Raw genomic sequence first — 23874 nt, 5'->3', positions numbered from 1 at the left:
AGGGGCCTCTGAGTGTGTTTTGGGGAGGTCGAGGGGCCTCCGAGTGGCTTTCGGGGAGGGCGAGGGGCCTCTGAGTGGCTTTGGGGGAGGGCGAGGGGCCTCTGAGTGTCTTTCGGGGAGGGTGAGGGGCCTCCGAGTGGCTTTCGGGGAGGGCGAGGGGCCTCCGAGTGTCTTTCGGGGAGGGCGAGGGGCCTCCGAGTGGCTTTCGGGGAGGGCGAGGGGCCTTCGAGTGGCTTTCGGGGAGGGCGAGGGGCCTCCGAGTTTTTTTCGGGGAGGGCGAGGGACCTCCGAGTGGCTTTTGGGGAGGGCGAGGGGCCTCCGAGTGGCTTTTGGGGTGGGCGAGGGGCCTCCGAGTGGCTTTCGGGGAGGGCGAGGTGCCTCCGAGTGGCTTTCGGGGAGGGCGAGGGGCCTCCGAGTGTCTTTCGGGGAGGGCGAGGGGCCTCTGAGTGTCTTCCGGGGAGGGCGAGGGGTCTCGGAGTGGCTTTCGGGGTGGGCGAGGGGACTCCGAGTGTCTTTTGGGGTGGGCGAGGGGCCTCCGAGTGGCTTTCGGGGTGGGCGAGGGGCCTCGGTGTGTCTTTCGGGGAGGGCGAGGGGCCTCCGAGTGTGTTTCGGGGAGGGTGAGGGGCCTCCGAGTGTCTTTCGGGGAGGGTGAGGGGCCTCCGAGTGGCTTTTGGGGAGGGCTAGGGGCCTCCGAATGTCTTTCGGGGAGGGCGAGGGGCCTCCGAGTGGCTTTCGGGGAGGGCGAGGGGCCTCCGAGTGGCTTTTGGGGAGGGCGAGGGGCCTCCGAGTGTCTTTCGGGGAGGGCGAGGGGCCTCGGAGTGTCTTCCGGGGAGGGCGAGGGGCCTCGGAGTGGCTTTCGGGGTGGGCGAGGGGACTCCGAGTGGCTTTCGGGGAGGGCGAGGGGCCTCCGAGTGTCTTTCGGGGAGGGCGAGGGGCCTCCGAGTGGCTTTCGGGCAGGGCGAGGGGCATCCGATTGGCTTTCGGGGAGGGCGAGCGGCCTCCGAGTGTCTTTCGGGGAGGGCGAGGGGCCTCCGAGTGTCTTTCGGGGAGGGCGACGGGCCTCCGAGTGGCTTTCGGGGAGGGCGAGGGGCCTCCTAGAGGCTTTCGGGGTGGGCGAGGGGCCTCGGAGTGTCTTTCGGGGAGGGCGAGGGGCCTCCGAGTGGCTTTCGGGAAGGGCGAGGGGCCTCCGATTGGCTTTCGGTGAGGGCGAGGGGCTTCCGAGTGGCTTTCGGGGAGGGCGAGGGGCCTCGGAGTGGCTTTCAGGGTGGGCGAGGGGCCTCCGAGTGTGTTTCGGGGAGGGCTAGGGGCCTCCGAGTGGCTTTCGGGGAGGGCGAGGGGCCTCCGAGTGTCTTTCGGGCAGGGCGAGGGGCCTCCGAGTGGCGTTCGGGGAGGGCGAGGGGCCTCCGAGTGTCTTTCGGGGAGGGCGAGGGGCCTCCGAGTGGCTTTCGGGCAGGGCGAGGGGCCTCCGAGTGGGTTTCGGGGTGGGCGAGGGGCCTCCGAGTGGTTTTCCGGGAGGGCGAGCAGCCTCCGAGTGTCTTTCGGGGAGGGCGAGGGGCCCCCGAGTGTCTTTCGGGGAGGGCTAGGGGCCTCCGAGTGTCTTTCGGGGAGGGCGAGGGGCCTCCGAGTGGCTTTCGGGGAGGGCGAGGGTCCTCCGTTTGTCTTTCGAGGTGGGCGAGGTTCCTCCGAGTGGCTTTCGGGGTGGGCAAGGGGCCTCCGAGTGTCTTTCGGGGAGGGCGAGGGGCCTCGGAGTGGCTTTCGGGGAGGGCGAGGGGCCTCGGAGTGGCTTTCGGGGAGGGCGAGGGGCCTCCGAGTGGCTTTTGGGGTGGGAGAGGGGCCTCCGAGTGGCTTTCGGGGAGGGCGAGGGGCCTCCGAGTGGCTTTCGGGCAGGGCGAGGGGCCTCTGAGTGGCTTTCGGTGAGGGCGAGGGGCCTCCGAGTGGCTTTCGGGGTGGGCGAGGGGCCTCCGAGTGTCTTTCGGGCAGGGCGAGGGGCCTCCGAGTGTGTTTCTGGGAGGGTGAGGGGCCTCCGAGTTTCTTTCGGGGAGGGCGAGAGGCCTCCGAGTGGCTTTCGGTGTGGGCGAGGGGCCTCCGAGTGTCTTTCGGGGAGGGCGAGGGGCCTCCGAGTGTGTTTCTGGGAGGGCGAGGGGCCTCCGAGTGTCTTTCGGGGAGGGCGAGGGGCCTCCGAGTGGCTTTCGGGGAGGGCGAGGGGCCTCTGAGTGTCTTTTGGGGAGGTCGAGGGGCCTCCGAGTGGCTTTTGGTGAGGGCGAGGGGCCTCCGAGTGTGTTTCGGGCAGGGCGAGGGGCCTCCAAGTGTCTTTTGGGGAGGGCGAGGGGCCTCCGAGTGTCTTTCGGGGAGGGCGAGGGGCCTCCGAGTGTGTTTCGTGGAAGGCGAGGGGCCTCCGAGTGGCTTTTGGGGAGGGCGAGGGGCCTCCGAGTGGCTTTCGGGCAGGGCGAGGGGCCTCGGAGTGGCTTTTGTGGAGGGCGAGGGGCCTCCGAGTGTCTTTCGGGGAGGGCGAGGGGCCTCCGAGTGTCTTTCGGGGTGGGCGAGGGGCCTCCGAGTGGCTTTTGGGGCGGGCAAGGGGCCTCTGAGTGTCTTTCGGGGAGGGCGAGGGGCCTCCGAGTGTCTTTCGGGGAGGGCGAGGGGCCTCCGAGTGGCTTTCGGGCAGGGCGAGGGGCCTCCGAATGTGTTTCGGGGAGGGCGAGGGGCCTCCGAGTGTCTTTCGGGGAGGGCGAGGGGCCTCCGAGTGGCTTTCGGGGAGGGCGAGGGGCCTCCGAGTGTCTTTCGGGGAGGGCGAGGGGCCTCCGAGTGGCTTTCGGGGAGGGCGAGGGGCCTCCGAGTGTCTTTCGGGGAGGTCGAGGGGCCTCCGAGTGGCTTTTGGGGAGGGCGAGGGGCCTCCGAGTGGCTTTTGGGGAGGGCGAGGGGCCTCCAAGTGTCTTTCGGGGAGGGCGAGGGGCCTCCGAGTTTTTTTCGGGGAGGGCGAGGGGCCTCGGAGTGTCTTTCGGGGAGGGCGAGGGGCCTCCGAGTGGCTTTCGGGGTGGGCGAGGGGCCTCCGAGTGTCTTTCGGGGAGGGCGAGGGGCCTCCGAGTGTCTTTCGGGGAGGGCGAGGGGCCTCCGAGTGTCTTTCGGGGAGGACGAGGGGCCTCCGAGTGGCATTCGGGCAGGGCGAGGGGCCTCCGAGTGGCTTTCGGGCAGGGCGAGGGGCCTCCGAGTGGTTTTCGGGGAGGGCGAGGGGCCTCCGAGTGTCTTTCGGGGAGGGCGAGGGCCTTCCGAGTGGCTTTCGGGGAGGGCGAGGGGCCTCCGAGTGTCTTTCAGGGAGGGCGAGGGGCCTCCGAGTGGCTTTCGAGGAGGGCGAGGGGCCTCCGAGTGGCTTTCGGGGAGGGTGAGGGGCCTCCGAGTGTCTTTCGGGCAGGGCGAGGGGCCTCCGAGTGTCTTTCGGGGTGGGCGAGGGGCCTCCGAGTGGCTTTCGGGGAGGGCGAGGGTCCTCCGAGTGTCTTTCGGTGAGGGCGAGGGGCCTCCGAGTGTCTTTCGGGGAGGGCGAGGGGCCTCCGAGTGTCTTTTGGGGAGGGCGAGGGGCCTCCGAGTGGCTTTCGGGGAGGGCGAGGGGCCTCCGAGTGGCTTTCGGGGAGGGCGAGGGGCCTCCGAGTGTCTTCCGGGGAGGGCGAGGGGCCTCCGAGTGTCTTTCGGGGAGGGCGAGGGGCCTCCGAGTGTCTTTCGGGGTGGGCGAGGGGCCTCCGAGTGTCTTTCGGGGAGGGCGAGGGGCCTCGGAGTGTCTTTTGGGGAGGGCTAGGGGCCTCCGAGTGGCTTTCGGGGAGGGCGAGGGGCCTCCGAGTGTCTTTCGGGGAGGGCTCGGGGCCTCCGAGTGGCTTTCGGGGAGGGCGAGGGGCCTCCGAGTGTCTTTGGGGGAGGGCGAGGGGCCTCCGAGTGGCTTTCGGGGTGGGCGAGGGGCCTCCGAGTGGCTTTCGGGGAGGGCGAGGGGCCTCCGAGTGGGTTTCGGGGTGGGCGAGGGGCCTCCGAGTGGTTTTCCGGGAGGGCGAGCAGCCTCCGAGTGTCTTTCGGGGAGGGCGAGTGGCCCCCGAGTGTCTTTCGGGGAGGGCTAGGGGCCTCCGAGTGGCTTTCGGGGAGGGCGAGGGGCCTCCGAGTGGCTTTCGGGGAGGGCGAGGGTCCTCCGTTTGTCTTTCGGGGAGGGCGAGGTTCCTCCGAGTGGCTTTCGGGGTGGGCCAGGGGCCTCCGAGTGGCTTTCGGGGAGGGCGAGGGGCCTCCGAGTGTCTTTCGGGGTGGGCGAGGGGCCTCCGAGTGTCTTTCGGGGTGGGCGAGGGGCCTCCGAGTGTTTTTCGGGGAGGGCGAGGGGCCTCCGAGTGTCTTTCGGGGAGAGCGAGGGGCCTCCGAGTGGCTTTCGGGGAGGGCGAGGGGCCTCCGAGAGGCTTTCGGGGAGGGCGAGGGGCCTCCGAGTGTCTTTCGTGGTGGGCGAGGGGCCTCCGAGTGTGTTTCTGGGAGGGCGAGGGACCTCGGAGTGTCTTTCGGGGAGGGCGAGGGGCCTCCGAGTGTCTTTCGGGGAGGGCGAGGGGCCTCCGAGTGGCTTTCGGTGTGGGCGAGGGGCCTCCGAGTGTCTTTCGGGGAGGGCGAGGGGCCTCCGAGTGTGTTTCTGGGAGGGCGAGGGGCCTCCGAGTGTCTTCCGGGGAGGGCGAGGGGCCTCCTAGAGGCTTTCGGGGAGGGCGAGGGGCCTCTGAGTGTCTTTTGGGGAGGTCGAGGGGCCTCCGAGTGTCTTTCGGGGAGGGCGAGGGGCCTCCGAGTGGCTTTCGGGCAGGGCGAGGGGCCTCCAAGTGTCTTTTGGGGAGGGCGAGGGGCCTCCGAGTGGCTTTCGGGGAGGGCGAGGGGCCTCCGAGTGTCTTCCGGGGAGGGCGAGGGGCCTCGGAGTGGCTTTCGGGGAGGGCGAGGGGCCTCCGAGTGTCTTTCGGGGAGGGCGAGGGGCCTCCGAGTGGCTTCCAGGGTGGGCGAGGGGCCTCCGAGTGTCTTTCGGGGAGGGCGAGGGGCCTCCGAGTGGCTTTTGTGCAGGGCGAGGGGCCTCCGAGTGGCTTTCAGGGCGGTCAAGGGGCCTCCGAGTGTCTTTCGGGGAGGGCGAGGGGCCTCCGAGTGTCTTTCGGGGAGGGCGAGGGGCCTCCAAGTGTCTTTTGGGGAGGGCGAGGGGCCTCGGAGTGTCTTTCGGGGTGGGCGAGGGGCCTCCGAGTGTGTTTCGTGGAAGGCGAGGGGCCTCCGAGTGGCTTTTGGGGAGGGCGAGGGGCCTCCGAGTGTGTTTCGGGGTGGGCGAGGGGCCTCGGAGTGGCTTTTGTGGAGGGCGAGGGGCCTCCGAGTGTCTTTCGGGGAGGGCGAGGGGCCTCCGAGTGTCTTTCGGGGTGGGCGAGGGGCCTCCGAGTGGCTTTCAGGGCGGGCAAGGGGCCTCTGAGTGTCTTTCGGTGAGGGCGAGGGGCCTCCGAGTGTCTTTCGGGGAGGGCGAGGGGCCTCCGAGTGGCTTTCGGGCAGGGCGAGGGGCCTCCGAATGTGTTTCGGGGAGGGCGAGGGGCCTCCGAGTGTCTTTCGGGGAGGGCGAGGGGCCTCCGAGTGGCTTTCGGGGAGGGCGAGGGGCCTCCGAGTGTCTTTCGGGGAGGGCGAGGGGCCTCCGAGTGTCTTTCGGGGAGGGCGAGGGGCCTCCGAGTGTCTTTCGGGGAGGTCGAGGTGCCTCCGAGTGGCTTTTGGGGAGGGCGAGGGGCCTCCGAGTGGCTTTTGGGGAGGGCGAGGGGCCTCCGAGTGTCTTTCGGGGAGGGCGAGGGGCCTCCGAGTTTTTTTCGGGGAGGGCGAGGGGCCTCCGAGTGTCTTTCGGGGAGGGCGAGGGGCCTCCGAGTGGCTTTCGGGGTGGGCGAGGGGCCTCCGAGTGGCTTTCGGGCAGGGCGAGGGGCCTCCGAGTGTCTTTCGGGGAGGGCGAGGGGCCTCCGAGTGTCTTTCGGGGAGGGCGAGGGGCCTCCGAGTGTCTTTCGGGGAGGGCGAGGGGCCTCCGAGTGTCTTTCGGGGAGGGCGAGGGGCCTCCGAGTGGTTTTCGGGGAGGGCGAGGGGCCTCCGAGTGTCTTTCGGGGAGGGCGATGGCCTTCCGAGTGTCTTCCGGGAGGGCGAGGGGCCTCCGAGTGTCTTTCAGGGAGGGCGAGGGGCCTCCGAGTGGCTTTCGAGGAGGGCGAGGGGCCTCCGAGTGGCTTTCGGGGAGGGTGAGGGGCCTCCGAGTGTCTTTCGGGCAGGGCGAGGGGCCTCCGAGTGTCTTTCGGGGTGGGCGAGGGGCCTCCGAGTGGCTTTCGGGGAGGGCGAGGGGCCTCTGAGTGTCTTTCGGTGAGGGCGAGGGGCCTCTGAGTGTGTTTCGGGGAGGGAGAGGGGCCTCCGAGTGTCTTTCGGGGAGGGCGAGGGGCCTCTGAGTGGCTTTTGGGGAGGGCGAGGGGCCTCCGAGTGGCTTTCGGGGAGGGCGAGGGGCCTCCGAGTGTCTTCCGGGGTGGGCGAGGGGCCTCCGAGTGTCTTTCGGGGAGGGCGAGGGGCCTCCGAGTGGCTTTCGGGCAGGGCGAGGGGCCTCCGAGTGTCTTTCGGGGAGGGCGAGGGGCCTCGGAGTGTCTTTTGGGGAGGGCTAGGGGCCTCCGAGTGGCTTTCGGGGAGGGCGAGGGACCTCGGAGTGTCTTTCGGGGAGGGCTCGGGGCCTCCGAGTGGCTTTCGGGGAGGGCGAGGGGCCTCCGAGTGTCTTTGGGGGAGGGCGAGGGGCCTCCGAGTTTTTTTCGGGGAGGGCGAGGGGCCTCGGAGTGTCTTTCGGGGAGGGCGAGGGGCCTCCGAGTGGCTTTCGGGGTGGGCGAGGGGCCTCCGAGTGTCTTTCGGGGAGGGCGAGGGGCCTCCGAGTGTCTTTCGGGGAGGGCGAGGGGCCTCCGAGTGGCTTTTGGAGAGGGCGAGGGGCCTCCGAGTGTCTTTCGGGCAGGGCGAGGGGCCTCCGAGTGGCTTTCGGGGAGGGCGAGGGGCCTCCGAGTGTCTTTCGGGGTGGGCGAGGGGCCTCCGAGTGGCTTTTGGGGGTGGGCGAGGGGCCTCTGAGTGTCTTTCGGGGAGGGTGAGGGGCCTCCGAGTGTCTTTCGGGGAGGGCGAGGGGCCTCCGAGTGGCTTTCGGGCAGGGCGAGGGGCATCCGATTGGCTTTCGGGGAGGGCGAGGGGCCTCCGAGTGTCTTTCGGGGAGGGCGAGGGGCCTCCGAGTGTCTTTCGGGGAGGGCGACGGGCCTCCGAGTGGCTTTCGGGGAGGGCGAGGGGCCTCCAAGTGGCTTTCGGGGTGGGCGAGGGGCCTCGGAGTGTCTTTCGGGGAGGGCGAGGGGCCTCGGAGTGTCTTTCGGGGAGGGCGAGGGGCCTCCGATTGGCTTTCGGTGAGGGCGAGGGGCTTCCGAGTGGCTTTCGGGGAGGGCGAGGGGCCTCGGAGTGGCTTTCGGGGTGGGCGAGGGGCCTCCGAGTGTCTTTCGGAGAGGGCGAGGGGCCTCCGAGTGGCTTTCGGGGAGGGCGAGGGGCCTCCGAGTGGCTTTCGGGGAGGGCGAGGGGCCTCCGAGTGGCGTTCGGGGAGGGCGAGGGGCCTCCGAGTGTCTTTCGGGGAGGGCTAGGGGCCTCCGAGTGGCTTTCGGGGAGGGCGAGGGGCCTCCGAGTGGGTTTCGGGGTGGGCGAGGGGCCTCCGAGTGGTTTTCCGGGAGGGCGAGCAGCCTCCGAGTGTCTTTCGGGGAGGGCGAGTGGCCCCCGAGTGTCTTTCGGGGAGGGCTAGGGGCCTCCGAGTGGCTTTCGGGGAGGGCGAGGGGCCTCCGAGTGGCTTTCGGGGAGGGCGAGGGTCCTCCGTTTGTCTTTCGGGGAGGGCGAGGTTCCTCCGAGTGGCTTTCGGGGTGGGCCAGGGGCCTCTGAGTGGCTTTCGGGGAGGGCGAGGGGCCTCCGAGTGTCTTTCGGGGTGGGCGAGGGGCCTCCGAGTGTCTTTCGGGGTGGGCAAGGGGCCTCCGAGTGTTTTTCGGGGAGGGCGAGGGGCCTCCGAGTGTCTTTCGGGGAGAGCGAGGGGCCTCCGAGTGGCTTTCGGGGAGGGCGAGGGGCCTCCGAGAGGCTTTCGGGGAGGGCGAGGGGCCTCCGAGTGTCTTTCGTGGTGGGCGAGGGGCCTCCGAGTGGCTTTCGGGGAGGGCGAGGGACCTCGGAGTGTCTTTCGGGGAGGGCGAGGGGCCTCCGAGTGTCTTTCGGGGAGGGCGAGGGGCCTCCGAGTGGCTTTCGGTGTGGGCGAGGGGCCTCCGAGTGTCTTTCGGGGAGGGCGAGGGGCCTCCGAGTGTGTTTCTGGGAGGGCGAGGGGCCTCCGAGTGTCTTCCGGGGAGGGCGAGGGGCCTCCTAGAGGCTTTCGGGGAGGGCGAGGGGCCTCTGAGTGTCTTTTGGGGAGGTCGAGGGGCCTCCGAGTGGCTTTTGGTGAGGGCGAGGGGCCTCCGAGTGGCTTTCGGGCAGGGCGAGGGGCCTCCAAGTGTCTTTTGGGGAGGGCGAGGGGCCTCCGAGTGGCTTTCGGGGAGGGCGAGGGGCCTCCGAGTGTCTTCCGGGGAGGGCGAGGGGCCTCCGAGTGGCTTTCGGGGAGGGCGAGGGGCCTCCGAGTGTCTTTCGGGGAGGGCGAGGGGCCTCCGAGTGGCTTCCAGGGTGGGCGAGGGGCCTCCGAGTGTCTTTCGGGGAGGGCGAGGGGCCTCCGAGTGGCTTTTGTGCAGGGCGAGGGGCCTCCGAGTGGCTTTCAGGGCGGTCAAGGGGCCTCTGAGTGTCTTTCGGGGAGGGCGAGGGGCCTCCGAGTGGCTTTCGGGGAGGGCGAGGGGCCTCCGAGTGGCTTTCGGGCAGGGCGAGGGGCCTCCGAGTGGCTTTCGGGGAGGGCGAGGGGCCTCCGAGTGTCTTTCGGGGAGGGCGAGGGGCCTCCGAGTGTCTTTCGGGGAGGGCGAGGGGCCTCCGAGTGGCTTTCGGGGAGGGCGAGGGGCCTCCGAGTGTCTTTCGGGGAGGGCGAGGGGCCTCCGAGTGGCTTTCGGGGAGGGCGAGGGGCCTCCGAGTGGCTTTCGGGGAGGGCGAGGGGCCTCCGAGTGTCTTTCGGGGAGGTCGAGGGGCCTCCGAGTGGCTTTTGGGGAGGGCGAGGGGCCTCCGAGTGTCTTTTGGGGAGGGCGAGGGGCCTCCGAGTGTCTTTCGGGGAGGGCGAGGGGCCTCCGAGTTTTTTTCGGGGAGGGCGAGGGGCCTCCGAGTGTCTTTCGGGGAGGGCGAGGGGCCTCCGAGTGGCTTTCGGGGTGGGCGAGGGGCCTCCGAGTGGCTTTCGGGCAGGGCGAGGGGCCTCCGAGTGTCTTTCGGGGAGGGCGAGGGGCCTCCGAGTGTCTTTCGGGGAGGGCGAGGGGCCTCCGAGTGGCTTTCGGGGAGGGCGAGGGGCCTCCGAGTGTCTTTCGGGGAGGGCGAGGGGCCTCCGAGTGGTTTTCGGGGAGGGCGAGGGGCCTCCGAGTGTCTTTCGGGGAGGGCGATGGCCTTCCGAGTGGCTTTCGGGGAGGGCGAGGGGCCTCCGAGTGTCTTTCAGGGAGGGCGAGGGGCCTCCGAGTGGCTTTCGAGGAGGGCGAGGGGCCTCCGAGTGGCTTTCGGGGAGGGTGAGGGGCCTCCGAGTGTCTTTCGGGCAGGGCGAGGGGCCTCCGAGTGTCTTTCGGGGAGGGCGAGGGGCCTCCGAGTGGCTTTCGGGGAGGGCGAGGGGCCTCTGAGTGTCTTTCGGTGAGGGCGAGGGGCCTCCGAGTGTCTTTCGGGGAGGGCGAGGGGCCTCCGAGTGTCTTTTGGGGAGGGCGAGGGGCCTCCGAGTGGCTTTTGGGGAGGGCGAGGGGCCTCCGAGTGGCTTTCGGGGAGGGCGAGGGGCCTCCGAGTGTCTTCCGGGGAGGGCGAGGGGCCTCCGAGTGTCTTTCGGGGAGGGCGAGGGGCCTCCGAGTGGCTTTCGGGCAGGGCGAGGGGCCTCCGAGTGTCTTTCGGGGAGGGCGAGGGGCCTCGGAGTGTCTTTTGGGGAGGGCTAGGGGCCTCCGAGTGGCTTTCGGGGAGGGCGAGGGGCCTCCGAGTGTCTTTCGGGGAGGGCTCGGGGCCTCCGAGTGGCTTTCGGGGAGGGCGAGGGGCCTCCGAGTGTCTTTGGGGGAGGGCGAGGGGCCTCCGAGTGGCTTTCGGGGTGGGCGAGGGGCCTCCGAGTGGCTTTCGGGGAGGGCGAGGGGCCTCCGAGTGGCTTTCGGGCAGGGCGAGGGGCCTCCGAGTGTCTTTCGGGGAGGGCGAGGGGCCTCCGAGTGTCTTTCGGGGAGGGCGAGGGGCCTCCGAGTGGCTTTTGGAGAGGGCGAGGGGCCTCCGAGTGTCTTTCGGGGTGGGCGAGGGGCCTCCGAGTGGCTTTCGGGGAGGGCGAGGGGCCTCCGAGTGTCTTTCGGGGTGGGCGAGGGGCCTCCGAGTGGCTTTCAGGGTGGGCGAGGGGCCTCTGAGTGTCTTTCGGGGAGGGTGAGGGGCCTCCGAGTTTTTTTCGGGGAGGGCGAGGGGCCTCCGAGTGGCTTTCGGGCAGGGCGAGGGGCATCCGATTGGCTTTCGGGGAGGGCGAGCGGCCTCCGAGTGTCTTTCGGGGAGGGCGAGGGGCCTCCGAGTGTCTTTCGGGGAGGGCGACGGGCCTCCGAGTGGCTTTCGGGGAGGGCGAGGGGCCTCCAAGTGGCTTTCGGGGTGGGCGAGGGGCCTCGGAGTGTCTTTCGGGGAGGGCGAGGGGCCTCCGAGTGGCTTTCGGGGAGGGCGAGGGGCCTCCAATTGGCTTTCGGTGAGGGCGAGGGGCTTCCGAGTGGCTTTCGGGGAGGGCGAGGGGCCTCCGAGTGGCTTTCGGGGTGGGCGAGGGGCCTCCGAGTGTCTTTTGGGGTGGGCGAGGGGCCTCCGAGTGGCTTTCGGGGAGGGCGAGGGGCCTCCGAGTGGCTTTCGGGGAGGGCGAGGGGCCTCCGAGTGGCGTTCGGGGAGGGCGAGGGGCCTCCGAGTGTCTTTCGGGGAGGGCTAGGGGCCTCCGAGTGGCTTTCGGGGAGGGCGAGGGGCCTCCGAGTGGGTTTCGGGGTGGGCGAGGGGCCTCCGAGTGGTTTTCCGGGAGGGCGAGCAGCCTCCGAGTGTCTTTCGGGGAGGGCGAGTGGCCCCCGAGTGTCTTTCGGGGAGGGCTAGGGGCCTCCGAGTGGCTTTCGGGGAGGGCGAGGGGCCTCCGAGTGGCTTTCGGGGAGGGCGAGGGTCCTCCGTTTGTCTTTCGGGGAGGGCGAGGTTCCTCCGAGTGGCTTTCGGGGTGGGCCAGGGGCCTCCGAGTGGCTTTCGGGGAGGGCGAGGGGCCTCCGAGTGTCTTTCGGGGTGGGCGAGGGGCCTCCGAGTGTCTTTCGGGGTGGGCAAGGGGCCTCCGAGTGTTTTTCGGGGAGGGCGAGGGGCCTCCGAGTGTCTTTCGGGGAGAGCGAGGGGCCTCCGAGTGGCTTTCGGGGAGGGCGAGGGGCCTCCGAGAGGCTTTCGGGGAGGGCGAGGGGCCTCCGAGTGTCTTTCGTGGTGGGCGAGGGGCCTCCGAGTGGCTTTCGGGGAGGGCGAGGGACCTCGGAGTGTCTTTCGGGGAGGGCGAGGGGCCTCCGAGTGTCTTTCGGGGAGGGCGAGGGGCCTCCGAGTGGCTTTCGGTGTGGGCGAGGGGCCTCCGAGTGTCTTTCGGGGAGGGCGAGGGGCCTCCGAGTGTGTTTCTGGGAGGGCGAGGGGCCTCCGAGTGTCTTCCGGGGAGGGCGAGGGGCCTCCTAGAGGCTTTCGGGGAGGGCGAGGGGCCTCTGAGTGTCTTTTGGGGAGGTCGAGGGGCCTCCGAGTGGCTTTTGGTGAGGGCGAGGGGCCTCCGAGTGGCTTTCGGGCAGGGCGAGGGGCCTCCAAGTGTCTTTTGGGGAGGGCGAGGGGCCTCCGAGTGGCTTTCGGGGAGGGCGAGGGGCCTCCGAGTGTCTTCCGGGGAGGGCGAGGGGCCTCCGAGTGGCTTTCGGGGAGGGCGAGGGGCCTCCGAGTGTCTTTCGGGGAGGGCGAGGGGCCTCCGAGTGGCTTCCAGGGTGGGCGAGGGGCCTCCGAGTGTCTTTCGGGGAGGGCGAGGGGCCTCCGAGTGGCTTTTGTGCAGGGCGAGGGGCCTCCGAGTGGCTTTCAGGGCGGTCAAGGGGCCTCTGAGTGTCTTTCGGGGAGGGCGAGGGGCCTCCGAGTGGCTTTCGGGGAGGGCGAGGGGCCTCCGAGTGGCTTTCGGGCAGGGCGAGGGGCCTCCGAGTGGCTTTCGGGGAGGGCGAGGGGCCTCCGAGTGTCTTTCGGGGAGGTCGAGGGGCCTCCGAGTGGCTTTTGGGGAGGGCGAGGGGCCTCCGAGTGGCTTTCGGGGAGGGCGAGGGGCCTCCGAGTGTCTTTCGGGGAGGGCGAGGGGCCTCCGAGTGGCTTTCGGGGAGGGCGAGGGGCCTCCGAGTGGCTTTCGGGGAGGGCGAGGGGCCTCCGAGTGTCTTTCGGGGAGGTCGAGGGGCCTCCGAGTGGCTTTTGGGGAGGGCGAGGGGCCTCCGAGTGTCTTTTGGGGAGGGCGAGGGGCCTCCGAGTGTCTTTCGGGGAGGGCGAGGGGCCTCCGAGTTTTTTTCGGGGAGGGCGAGGGGCCTCCGAGTGTCTTTCGGGGAGGGCGAGGGGCCTCCGAGTGGCTTTCGGGGTGGGCGAGGGGCCTCCGAGTGGCTTTCGGGCAGGGCGAGGGGCCTCCGAGTGTCTTTCGGGGAGGGCGAGGGGCCTCCGAGTGTCTTTCGGGGAGGGCGAGGGGCCTCCGAGTGGCTTTCGGGGAGGGCGAGGGGCCTCCGAGTGTCTTTCGGGGAGGGCGAGGGGCCTCCGAGTGGTTTTCGGGGAGGGCGAGGGGCCTCCGAGTGTCTTTCGGTGAGGGCGATGGCCTTCCGAGTGGCTTTCGGGGAGGGCGAGGGGCCTCCGAGTGTCTTTCAGGGAGGGCGAGGGGCCTCCGAGTGGCTTTCGAGGAGGGCGAGGGGCCTCCGAGTGGCTTTCGGGGAGGGTGAGGGGCCTCCGAGTGTCTTTCGGGCAGGGCGAGGGGCCTCCGAGTGTCTTTCGGGGAGGGCGAGGGGCCTCCGAGTGGCTTTCGGGGAGGGCGAGGGGCCTCTGAGTGTCTTTCGGTGAGGGCGAGGGGCCTCCGAGTGTCTTTCGGGGAGGGCGAGGGGCCTCCGAGTGTCTTTTGGGGAGGGCGAGGGGCCTCCGAGTGGCTTTTGGGGAGGGCGAGGGGCCTCCGAGTGTCTTTCGGGGAGGGCGAGGGGCCTCCGAGTGTCTTCCGGGGAGGGCGAGGGGCCTCCGAGTGTCTTTCGGGGAGGGCGAGGGGCCTCCGAGTGGCTTTCGGGCAGGGCGAGGGGCCTCCGAGTGTCTTTCGGGGAGGGCGAGGGGCCTCGGAGTGTCTTTTGGGGAGGGCTAGGGGCCTCCGAGTGGCTTTCGGGGAGGGCGAGGGGCCTCCGAGTGTCTTTCGGGGAGGGCTCGGGGCCTCCGAGTGGCTTTCGGGGAGGGCGAGGGGCCTCCGAGTGTCTTTGGGGGAGGGCGAGGGGCCTCCGAGTGGCTTTCGGGGTGGGCGAGGGGCCTCCGAGTGGCTTTCGGGGAGGGCGAGGGGCCTCCGAGTGGCTTTCGGGCAGGGCGAGGGGCCTCCGAGTGTCTTTCGGGGAGGGCGAGGGGCCTCCGAGTGTCTTTCGGGGAGGGCGAGGGGCCTCCGAGTGGCTTTTGGAGAGGGCGAGGGGCCTCCGAGTGTCTTTCGGGGTGGGCGAGGGGCCTCCGAGTGGCTTTCGGGGAGGGCGAGGGGCCTCCGAGTGTCTTTCGGGGTGGGCGAGGGGCCTCCGAGTGGCTTTCAGGGTGGGCGAGGGGCCTCTGAGTGTCTTTCGGGGAGGGTGAGGGGCCTCCGAGTTTTTTTCGGGGAGGGCGAGGGGCCTCCGAGTGGCTTTCGGGCAGGGCGAGGGGCATCCGATTGGCTTTCGGGGAGGGCGAGCGGCCTCCGAGTGTCTTTCGGGGAGGGCGAGGGGCCTCCGAGTGTCTTTCGGGGAGGGCGACGGGCCTCCGAGTGGCTTTCGGGGAGGGCGAGGGGCCTCCAAGTGGCTTTCGGGGTGGGCGAGGGGCCTCGGAGTGTCTTTCGGGGAGGGCGAGGGGCCTCCGAGTGGCTTTCGGGGAGGGCGAGGGGCCTCCGATTGGCTTTCGGTGAGGGCGAGGGGCTTCCGAGTGGCTTTCGGGGAGGGCGAGGGGCCTCGGAGTGGCTTTCGGGGTGGGCGAGGGGCCTCCGAGTGTCTTTTGGGGTGGGCGAGGGGCCTCCGAGTGGCTTTCGGGGAGGGCGAGGGGCCTCCGAGTGGCTTTCGGGGAGGGCGAGGGGCCTCCGAGTGGCGTTCGGGGAGGGCGAGGGGCCTCCGAGTGTCTTTCGGGGAGGGCTAGGGGCCTCCGAGTGGCTTTCGGGGAGGGCGAGGGGCCTCCGAGTGGGTTTCGGGGTGGGCGAGGGGCCTCCGAGTGGTTTTCCGGGAGGGCGAGCAGCCTCCGAGTGTCTTTCGGGGAGGGCGAGTGGCCCCCGAGTGTCTTTCGGGGAGGGCTAGGGGCCTCCGAGTGGCTTTCGGGGAGGGCGAGGGGCCTCCGAGTGTCTTTCGGGGAGGGCGAGGGTCCTCCGTTTGTCTTTCGGGGAGGGCGAGGTTCCTCCGAGTGGCTTTCGGGGCGGGCCAGGGGCCTCCGAGTGGCTTTCGGGGAGGGCGAGGGGCCTCCGAGTGTCTTTCGGGGTGGGCGAGGGGCCTCCGAGTGTCTTTCGGGGTGGGCAAGGGGCCTCCGAGTGTTTTTCGGGGAGGGCGAGGGGCCTCCGAGTGTCTTTCGGGGAGAGCGAGGGGCCTCCGAGTGTCTTCCGGGGAGGGCGAGGGGCCTCCGAGAGGCTTTCGGGGAGGGCGAGGGGCCTCCGAGTGTCTTTCGTGGTGGGCGAGGGGCCTCCGAGTGGCTTTCGGGGAGGGCGAGGGACCTCGGAGTGTCTTTCGGGGAGGGCGAGGGGCCTCCGAGTGTCTTTCGGGGAGGGCGAGGGGCCTCCGAGTGGCTTTCGGTGTGGGCGAGGGGCCTCCGAGTGTCTTTCGGGGAGGGCGAGGGGCCTCCGAGTGTGTTTCTAGGAGGGCGAGGGGCCTCCGAGTGTCTTCCGGGGAGGGCGAGGGGCCTCCTAGAGGCTTTCGGGGAGGGCGAGGGGCCTCTGAGTGTGTTTTGGGGAGGTCGAGGGGCCTCCGAGTGGCTTTTGGAGAGGGCGAGGGGCCTCCGAGTGGCTTTCGGGCAGGGCGAGGGGCCTCCAAGTGTCTTTTGGGGAGGGCGAGGGGCCTCCGAGTGGCTTTCGGGGAGGGCGAGGGGCCTCCGAGTGTCTTCCGGGGAGGGCGAGGGGCCTCCGAGTGGCTTTCGGGGAGGGCGAGGGGCCTCCGAGTGTCTTTCGGGCAGGGCGAGGGGCCTCCGAGTGGCTTCCAGGGTGGGCGAGGGGCCTCCGAGTGTCTTTCGGGGAGGGCGAGGGGCCTCCGAGTGGCTTTTGTGCAGGGCGAGGGGCCTCCGAGTGGCTTTCAGGGCGGTCAAGGGGCCTCTGATTGTCTTTCGGGGAGGGCGAGGGGCCTCCGAGTGTCTTTCGGGGAGGGCGAGGGGCCTCCGAGTGGCTTTCGGGCAGGGCGAGGGGCCTCCGAGTGGCTTTCGGGGAGGGCGAGGGGCCTCCGAGTGTCTTTCGGGGAGGTCGAGGGGCCTCCGAGTGGCTTTTGGGGAGGGCGAGGGGCCTCCGAGTGGCTTTCGGGGAGGGCGAGGGGCCTCCGAGTGTCTTTCGGGGAGGGCGAGGGGCCTCCGAGTGTCTTTCGGGCAGGGCGAGGGGCCTCCGATTGGCTTTTGGGGAGGGCGAGGGGCCTCCGAGTGTCTTTCGGGGTGGGCGAGGTGCCTCCGAGTGGCTTTCGGGCAGGGCGAGGGGCCTCCGAGTGTGTTTCGGGGAGGGCGAGGGGCCTCCGAGTGTCTTTCGGGGAGGACGAGGGGCCTCCGAGTGGCTTTCGGGGAGGGCGAGGGGCCTCCGAGAGGCTTTCGGGGAGGGCGAGGGGCCTCCGAGTGGTTTTCGGGCAGGGCGAGGGGCCTCCGAGTGTCTTTCGGGGAGAGCGATGGCCTTCCGAGTGGCTTTCAGGGAGGGCCAGGGGCCTCCGAGTGTCTTTCAGGGAGGGCGAGGGGCCTCCGAGTGGCTTTCGAGGAGGGCGAGGGGCCTCCGAGTGGCTTTTGGGCAGGGCAAGGGGCCTCCGAGTGTCTTTCGGGCAGGGCGAGGGGCCTCCGAGTGTCTTTCGGGGAGGGCGAGGGGCCTCCGAGTGGCTTTCGGGGAGGGCGAGGGGCCTCTGAGTGTCTTTCGGTGAGGGCGAGGGGCCTCCGAGTGGCTTTCGGGGAGGGCGAGGGGCCTCCGAGTGTCTTTTGGGGAGGGCGAGGGGCCTCCGAGTGGCTTTTGGGGAGGGCGAGGGGCCTCCGAGTGTCTTCCGGGGAGGGCGAGGGGCCTCCGAGTGTCTTTCGGGGTGGGCGAGGGGCCTCCGAGTGGCTTTCGGGGAGGGCGAGGGGCCTCCGAGTGGCTTTCGGGGAGGGCGAGGGGCCTCTGAGTGTCTTTCGGTGAGGGCGAGGGGCCTCCGAGTGTCTTTCGGGGAGGGCGAGGGGCCTCGGAGTGTCTTTTGGGGAGGGCGAGGGGCCTCCGAGTGGCTTTTGAGGTGGGCGAGGGGCCTCCGAGTGTCTTCCGGGGAGGGCGAGGGGCCTCCGAGTGTCTTTCGGGGAGGGCGAGGGGCCTCCGAGTGGCTTTCGGGGAGGGCGAGGGGCCTCCGAGTGTCTTCCGGGGAGGGCGAGGGGCCTCCGAGTGTCTTTCGGGGAGGGCGAGGGGCCTCCGAGTGGCTTTCGGGGAGGGCGAGGGGCCTCCGAGTGTCTTTCGGGGAGGGCGAGGGGCCTCGGAGTGTCTTTTGGGGAGGGCTAGGGGCCTCCGAGTGGCTTTCGGGGAGGGCGAGGGGCCTCCGAGTGTCTTTCGGGGAGGGCGAGGGGCCTCCGAGTGTCTTTGGGGGAGGGCGAGGGGCCTCCGAGTGTCTTTCGGGCAGGGCGATGGGCCTCCGAGTGGCTTTCGGGGAGGGCGAGGGGCCTCGGAGTGGCTTTCGGGGAGGGCGAGGGGCCTCTGAGTGTCTTTCGGTGAGGGCGAGGGGCCTCCGAGTGTCTTTCGGGGAGGGCGAGGGGCCTCCGAGTGTCTTTTGGGGAGGGCGAGGGGCCTCCGAGTGGCTTTCGGGGAGGGCGAGGGGCCTCCGAGTGTCTTCCGGGGAGGGCGAGGGGCCTCCGAGTGTCTTTCGGGGAGGGCGAGGGGCCTCCGAGTGGCTTTCGGGCAGGGCGAGGGGCCTCCGAGTGTCTTTCGGGGAGGGCGAGGGGCCTCCGAGTGTCTTTTGGGGAGGGCTAGGGGCCTCCGAGTGGCTTTCGGGGAGGGCGAGGGGCCTCCGAGTGTCTTTCGGGGAGGGCTCGGGGCCTCCGAGTGGCTTTCGGGGAGGGCGAGGGGCCTCCGAGTGTCTTTGGGGGAGGGCGAGGGGCCTCCGAGTGGCTTTCGGGGTGGGCGAGGGGCCTCCGAGTGGCTTTCGGGGAGGGCGAGGGGCCTCCGAGTGGCTTTCGGGCAGGGCGAGGGGCCTCCGAGTGTCTTTCGGGGAGGGCGAGGGGCCTCCGAGTGTCTTTCGGGGAGGGCGAGGGGCCTCCGAGTGGCTTTTGGAGAGGGCGAGGGGCCTCCGAGTGTCTTTCGGGGAGGGCGAGGGGCCTCCGAGTGGCTTTCGGGGAGGGCGAGGGGCCTCCGAGTGTCTTTCGGGGTGGGCGAGGGGCCTCCGAGTGGCTTTCGGGGTGGGCGAGGGGCCTCTGAGTGTCTTTCGGGGAGGGCGAGGGGCCTCCGAGTGTCTTTCGGGGAGGGCGAGGGGCCTCCGAGTGGCTTTCGGGCAGGGCGAGGGGCATCCGATTGGCTTTCGGGGAGGGCGAGCGGCCTCCGAGTGTCTTTCGGGGAGGGCGAGGGGCCTCCGAGTGTCTTTCGGGGAGGGCGACGGGCCTCCGAGTGGCTTTCGGGGAGGTCGAGGGGCCTCCAAGTGGCTTTCGGGGTGGGCGAGGGGCCTCGGAGTGTCTTTCGGGGAGGGCGAGGGGCCTCCGAGTGGCTTTCGGGGAGGGCGAGGGGCCTCCGATTGGCTTTCGGTGAGGGCGAGGGGCTTCCGAGTGGCTTTCGGGGTGGGCGAGGGGCCTCGGAGTGGCTTTCGGGGTGGGCGAGGGGCCTCCGAGTGTCTTTCGGAGAGGGCGAGGGGCCTCCGAGTGGCTTTCGGGGAGGGCGAGGGGCCTCCGAGTGGCTTTCGGGGAGGGCGAGGGGCCTCCGAGTGGCGTTCGGGGAGGGCGAGGGGCCTCCGAGTGTCTTTCGGGGAGGGCTAGGGGCCTCCGAGTGGCTTTCGGGGAGGGCGAGGGGCCTCCGAGTGGGTTTCGGGGTGGGCGAGGGGCCTCCGAGTGGTTTTCCGGGAGGGCGAGCAGCCTCCGAGTGTTTTTCGGGGAGGGCGAGTGGCCCCCGAGTGTCTTTCGGGGAGGGCTAGGGGCCTCCGAGTGGCTTTCGGGGAGGGCGAGGGGCCTCCGAGTGGCTTTCGGGGAGGGCGAGGGTCCTCGGAGTGTCTTTCGGGGAGGGCGAGGTTCCTCCGAGTGGCTTTCGGGGTGGGCCAGGGGCCTCCGAGTGGCTTTCGGGGAGGGCGAGGGGCCTCCGAGTGTCTTTCGGGGTGGGCGAGGGGCCTCCGAGTGTCTTTCGGGGTGGGCAAGGGGCCTCCGAGTGTTTTTCGGGGAGGGCGAGGGGCCTCCGAGTGTCTTTCGGGGAGAGCGAGGGGCCTCCGAGTGGCTTTCGGGGAGGGCGAGGGGCCTCCGAGAGGCTTTCGGGGAGGGCGAGGGGCCTCCGAGTGTCTTTCGTGGTGGGCGAGGGGCCTCCGAGTGGCTTTCGGGGAGGGCGAGGGACCTCGGAGTGTCTTTCGGGGAGGGCGAGGGGCCTCCGAGTGTCTTTCGGGGAGGGCGAGGGGCCTCCGAGTGGCTTTCGGTGTGGGCGAGGGGCCTCCGAGTGTCTTTCGGGGAGGGCGAGGGGCCTCCGAGTGTGTTTCTGGGAGGGCGAGGGGCCTCCGAGTGTCTTCCGGGGAGGGCGAGGGGCCTCCTAGAGGCTTTCGGGGAGGGCGAGGGGCCTCTGAGTGTCTTTTGGGGAGGTCGAGGGGCCTCCGAGTGGCTTTTGGTGAGGGCGAGGGGCCTCCGAGTGTCTTTCGGGCAGGGCGAGGGGCCTCCAAGTGTCTTTTGGGGAGGGCGAGGGGCCTCCGAGTGGCTTTCGGGGAGGGCGAGGGGCCTCCGAGTGTCTTCCGGGGAGGGCGAGGGGCCTCCGAGTGGCTTTCGGGGAGGGCGAGGGGCCTCCGAGTGTCTTTTGGGGAGGGCGAGGGGCCTCCGAGTGGCTTCCAGGGTGGGCGAGGGGCCTCCGAGTGTCTTTCGGGGAGGGCGAGGGGCCTCCGAGTGGCTTTTGTGCAGGGCGAGGGGCCTCCGAGTGGCTTTCAGGGCGGTCAAGGGGCCTCTGAGTGTCTTTCGGGGAGGGCGAGGGGCCTCCGAGTGTCTTTCGGGGAGGGCGAGGGGCCTCCGAGTGGCTTTCGGGCAGGGCGAGGGGCCTCCGAGTGGCTTTCGGGGAGGGCGAGGGGCCTCCGAGTGTCTTTCGGGGAGGTCGAGGGGCCTCCGAGTGGCTTTTGGGGAGGGCGAGGGGCCTCCGAGTGGCTTTCGGGGAGGGCGAGGGGCCTCCGAGTGTCTTTCGGGGAGGGCGAGGGGCCTCCGAGTGGCTTTCGGGGAGGGCGAGGGGCCTCCGAGTGTCTTTCGGGGAGGGCGAGGGGCCTCCGAGTGGCTTTCGGGGAGGGCGAGGGGCCTCTGAGTGTCTTTCGGGGAGGGTGAGGGGCCTCCGAGTGGCTTTTGGGGAGGGCGAGGGGCCTCCGAGTGGCTTTTGGGGAGGGCGAGGGGCCTCCGAGTGTCTTTCGGGGAGGGCGAGGGGCCTCCGAGTTTTTTTCGGGGAGGGCGAGGGGCCTCCGAGTGTCTTTCGGGGAGGGCGAGGGGCCTCCGAGTGGCTTTCGGGGTGGGCGAGGGGCCTCCGAGTGGCTTTCGGGCAGGGCGAGGGGCCTCCGAGTGTCTTTCGGGGAGGGCGAGGGGCCTCCGAGTGTCTTTCGGGGAGGACGAGGGGCCTCCGAGTGGCTTTCGGGGAGGGCGAGGGGCCTCCGAGTGTCTTTCGGGGAGGGCGAGGGGCCTCCGAGTGGTTTTCGGGGAGGGCGAGGGGCCTCCGAGTGTCTTTCGGGGAGGGCGATGGCCTTCCGAGTGGCTTTCGGGGAGGGTGAGGGGCCTCTGAGTGTCTTTCAGGGAGGGCGAGGGGCCTCCGAGTGGCTTTCGAGGAGGGCGAGGGGCCTCCGAGTGGCTTTCGGGGAGGGTGAGGGGCCTCCGAGTGTCTTTCGGGCAGGGCGAGGGGCCTCCGAGTGTCTTTCGGGGTGGGCGAGGGGCCTCCGAGTGGCTTTCGGGGAGGGCGAGGGGCCTCTGAGTGTCTTTCGGTGAGGGCGAGGGGCCTCCGAGTGTCTTTCGGGGAGGGCGAGGGGCCTCCGAGTGTCTTTTGGGGAGGGCGAGGGGCCTCCGAGTGGCTTTCGGGGAGGGCGAGGGGCCTCCGAGTGGCTTTCGGGGAGGGCGAGGGGCCTCCGAGTGTCTTCCGGGGAGGGCGAGGGGCCTCCGAGTGTCTTTCGGGGAGGGCGAGGGGCCTCCGAGTGTCTTTCGGGGAGGGCGAGGGGCCTCCGAGTGTCTTTTGGGGAGGGCTAGGGGCCTCCGAGTGGCTTTCGGGGAGGGCGAGGGGCCTCCGAGTGTCTTTCGGGGAGGGCTCGGGGCCTCCGAGTGGCTTTCGGGGAGGGCGAGGGGCCTCCGAGTGTCTTTGGGGGAGGGCGAGGGGCCTCCGAGTGTCTTTCGGGGAGGGCGAGGGGCCTCCGAGTGGCTTTCGGGGAGGGCGAGGGGCCTCCGAGTGGCTTTCGGGGAGGGCTAGGGGCCTCCGAGTGGTTTTCCGGGAGGGCGAGCAGCCTCCGAGTGTGTTTCGGGGAGGGCGAGTGGCCCCCGAGTGTCTTTCGGGGAGGGCTAGGGGCCTCCGAGTGGCTTTCGGGGAGGGCGAGGGGCCTCCGAGTGGCTTTCGGGGAGGGCGAGGGTCCTCCGTTTGTCTTTCGGGGAGGGCGAGGTTCCTCCGAGTGGCTTTCGGGGTGGGCCAAGGGCCTCCGAGTGGCTTTCGGGGAGGGCGAGGGGCCTCCGAGTGTCTTTCGGGGTGGGCGAGGGGCCTCCGAGTGTCTTTCGGGGTGGGCAAGGGGCCTCCGAGTGTTTTTCGGGGAGGGCGAGGGGCCTCCGAGTGTCTTTCGGGAAGAGCGAGGGGCCTCCGAGTGGCTTTCGGGGAGGGCGAGGGGCCTCCGAGAGGCTTTCGGGGAGGGCGAGGGGCCTCCGAGTGTCTTTCGTGGTGGGCGAGGGGCCTCCGAGTGGCTTTCGGGGAGGGCGAGGGACCTCGGAGTGTCTTTCGGGGAGGGCGAGGGGCCTCCGAGTGTCTTTCGGGGAGGGCGAGGGGCCTCCGAGTGGCTTTCGGTGTGGGCGAGGGGCCTCCGAGTGTCTTTCGGGGAGGGCGAGGGGCCTCCGAGTGTGTTTCTGGGAGGGCGAGGGGCCTCCGAGTGTCTTTCGGGGAGGGCTAGGGGCCTCCTAGAGGCTTTCGGGGAGGGCGAGGGGCCTCTGAGTGTCTTTTGGGGAGGTCGAGGGGCCTCCGAGTGGCTTTTGGAGAGGGCGAGGGGCCTCCGAGTGGCTTTCGGGCAGGGCGAGGGGCCTCCAAGTGTCTTTTGGGGAGGGCGAGGGGCCTCCGAGTGGCTTTCGGGGAGGGCGAGGGGCCTCCGAGTGTCTTCCGGGGAGGGCGAGGGGCCTCCGAGTGTCTTTCGGGGAGGGCGAGGGGCCTCCGAGTGTCTTTCGGGGAGGGCGAGGGGCCTCCGAGTGGCTTCCAGGGTGGGCGAGGGGCCTCCAAGTGTCTTTCGGGGAGGGCGAGGGGCCTCCGAGTGGCTTTTGTGCAGGGCGAGGGGCCTCCGAGTGGCTTTCAGGGCGGTCAAGGGGCCTCCGAGTGTCTTTCGGGCAGGGCGAGGGGCCTCCGATTGGCTTTTGGGGAGGGCGAGGGGCCTCCGAGTGGCTTTCGGGGTGGGCGAGGTGCCTCCGAGTGGCTTTCGGGGAGGGCGAGCGACCTCCGAGTGTGTTTCGGGGAGGGCGAGGGGCCTCCGAGTGTCTTTCGGGGAGGACGAGGGGCCTCCGAGTGGCTTTCGGGGAGGGCTAGGGGCCTCCGAGAGGCTTTCGGGGAGGGCGAGGGGCCTCCGAGTGGTTTTCGGGCAGGGCGAGGGGCCTCCGAGTGTCTTTCGGGGAGGGCGATGGCCTTCCGAGTGGCTTTCAGGGAGGGCCAGGGGCCTCCGAGTGTCTTTCAGGGAGGGCGAGGGGCCTCCGAGTGGCTTTCGAGGAGGGCGAGGGGCCTCCGAGTGGCTTTCGGGGAGGGTGAGGGGCCTCCGAGTGTCTTTCGGGCAGGGCGAGGGGCCTCCGAGTGTCTTTCGGGGAGGGCGAGGGGCCTCCGAGTGGCTTTCGGGGAGGGCGAGGGGCCTCTGAGTGTCTTTCGGTGAGGGCGAGGGGCCTCCGAGTGGCTTTCGGGGAGGGCGAGGGGCCTCCGAGTGTCTTTTGGGGAGGGCGAGGGGCCTCCGAGTGTGTTTCGGGGAGGGCGAGGGGCCTCCGAGTGTCTTCCGGGGAGGGCGAGGGGCCTCCGAGTGTCTTTCGGGGTGGGCGAGGGGCCTCGGAGTGGCTTTCGGGCAGGGCGAGGGGCCTCCGAGTGTCTTTCGGGGTGGGCGAGGGGCCTCGGAGTGGCTTTCGGGGTGGGCGAGGTGCCTCCGAGTGGCTTTCGGGCAGGGCGAGGGGCCTCCGAGTGTGTTTCGGGGAGGGCGAGGGGCCTCCGAGTGTCTTTCGGGGAGGACGAGGGGCCTCCGAGTGGCTTTCGGGGAGGGCGAGGGGCCTCCGAGAGGCTTTCGGGGAGGGCGAGGGGCCTCCGAGTGGTTTTCGGGGAGGGCGAGGGGCCTCCGAGTGTCTTTCGGGGAGGGCGATGGCCTTCCGAGTGGCTTTCGGGGAGGGCCAGGGGCCTCCGAGTGTCTTTCAGGGAGGGCGAGGGGCCTCCGAGTGGCTTTGGAGGAGGGCGAGGGGCCTCCGAGTGGCTTTCGGGGAGGGTGAGGGGCCTCCGAGTGTCTTTCGGGCAGGGCCAGGGGCCTCCGAGTGTCTTCCGGGGAGGGCGAGGGGCCTCCGAGTGGCTTTCGGGGAGGGCGAGGGGCCTCTGAGTGTCTTTCGGTGAGGGCGAGGGGCCTCCGAGTGGCTTTCGGGGAGGGCGAGGGGCCTCCGAGTGTCTTTTGGGGAGGGCGAGGGGCCTCCGAGTGGCTTTTGGGGAGGGCGAGGGGCCTCCGAGTGTCTTTCGGGGAGGGCGAGGGGCCTCCGAGTGTCTTTCGGGGAGGGCGAGGGGCCTCTGAGTGTCTTTCGGTGAGGGCGAGGGGCCTCCGAGTGGCTTTTGGGGAGGGCGAGGGGCCTCCGAGTGTCTTTTGGGGAGGGCGAGGGGCCTCCGAGTGGCTTTTGGGGAGGGCGAGGGGCCTCCGAGTGTCTTCCGGGGAGGGCGAGGGGCCTCCGAGTGTCTTTCGGGGAGGGCGAGGGGCCTCCGAGTGGCTTTCGGGGAGGGCGAGGGGCCTCCGAGTGTCTTTCGGGGAGGGCGAGGGGCCTCCGAGTGTCTTTCGGGGAGGGCGAGGG

The sequence above is a fragment of the Struthio camelus genome, chromosome 3 (genome assembly GCF_040807025.1).
Source record: "Struthio camelus isolate bStrCam1 chromosome 3, bStrCam1.hap1, whole genome shotgun sequence".
In the NCBI taxonomy this organism is placed as follows: domain Eukaryota; kingdom Metazoa; phylum Chordata; class Aves; order Struthioniformes; family Struthionidae; genus Struthio; species Struthio camelus.
The sequence above is the reverse complement of the archived record's forward strand: the minus strand, read 5'-3'. Positions refer to the sequence as shown.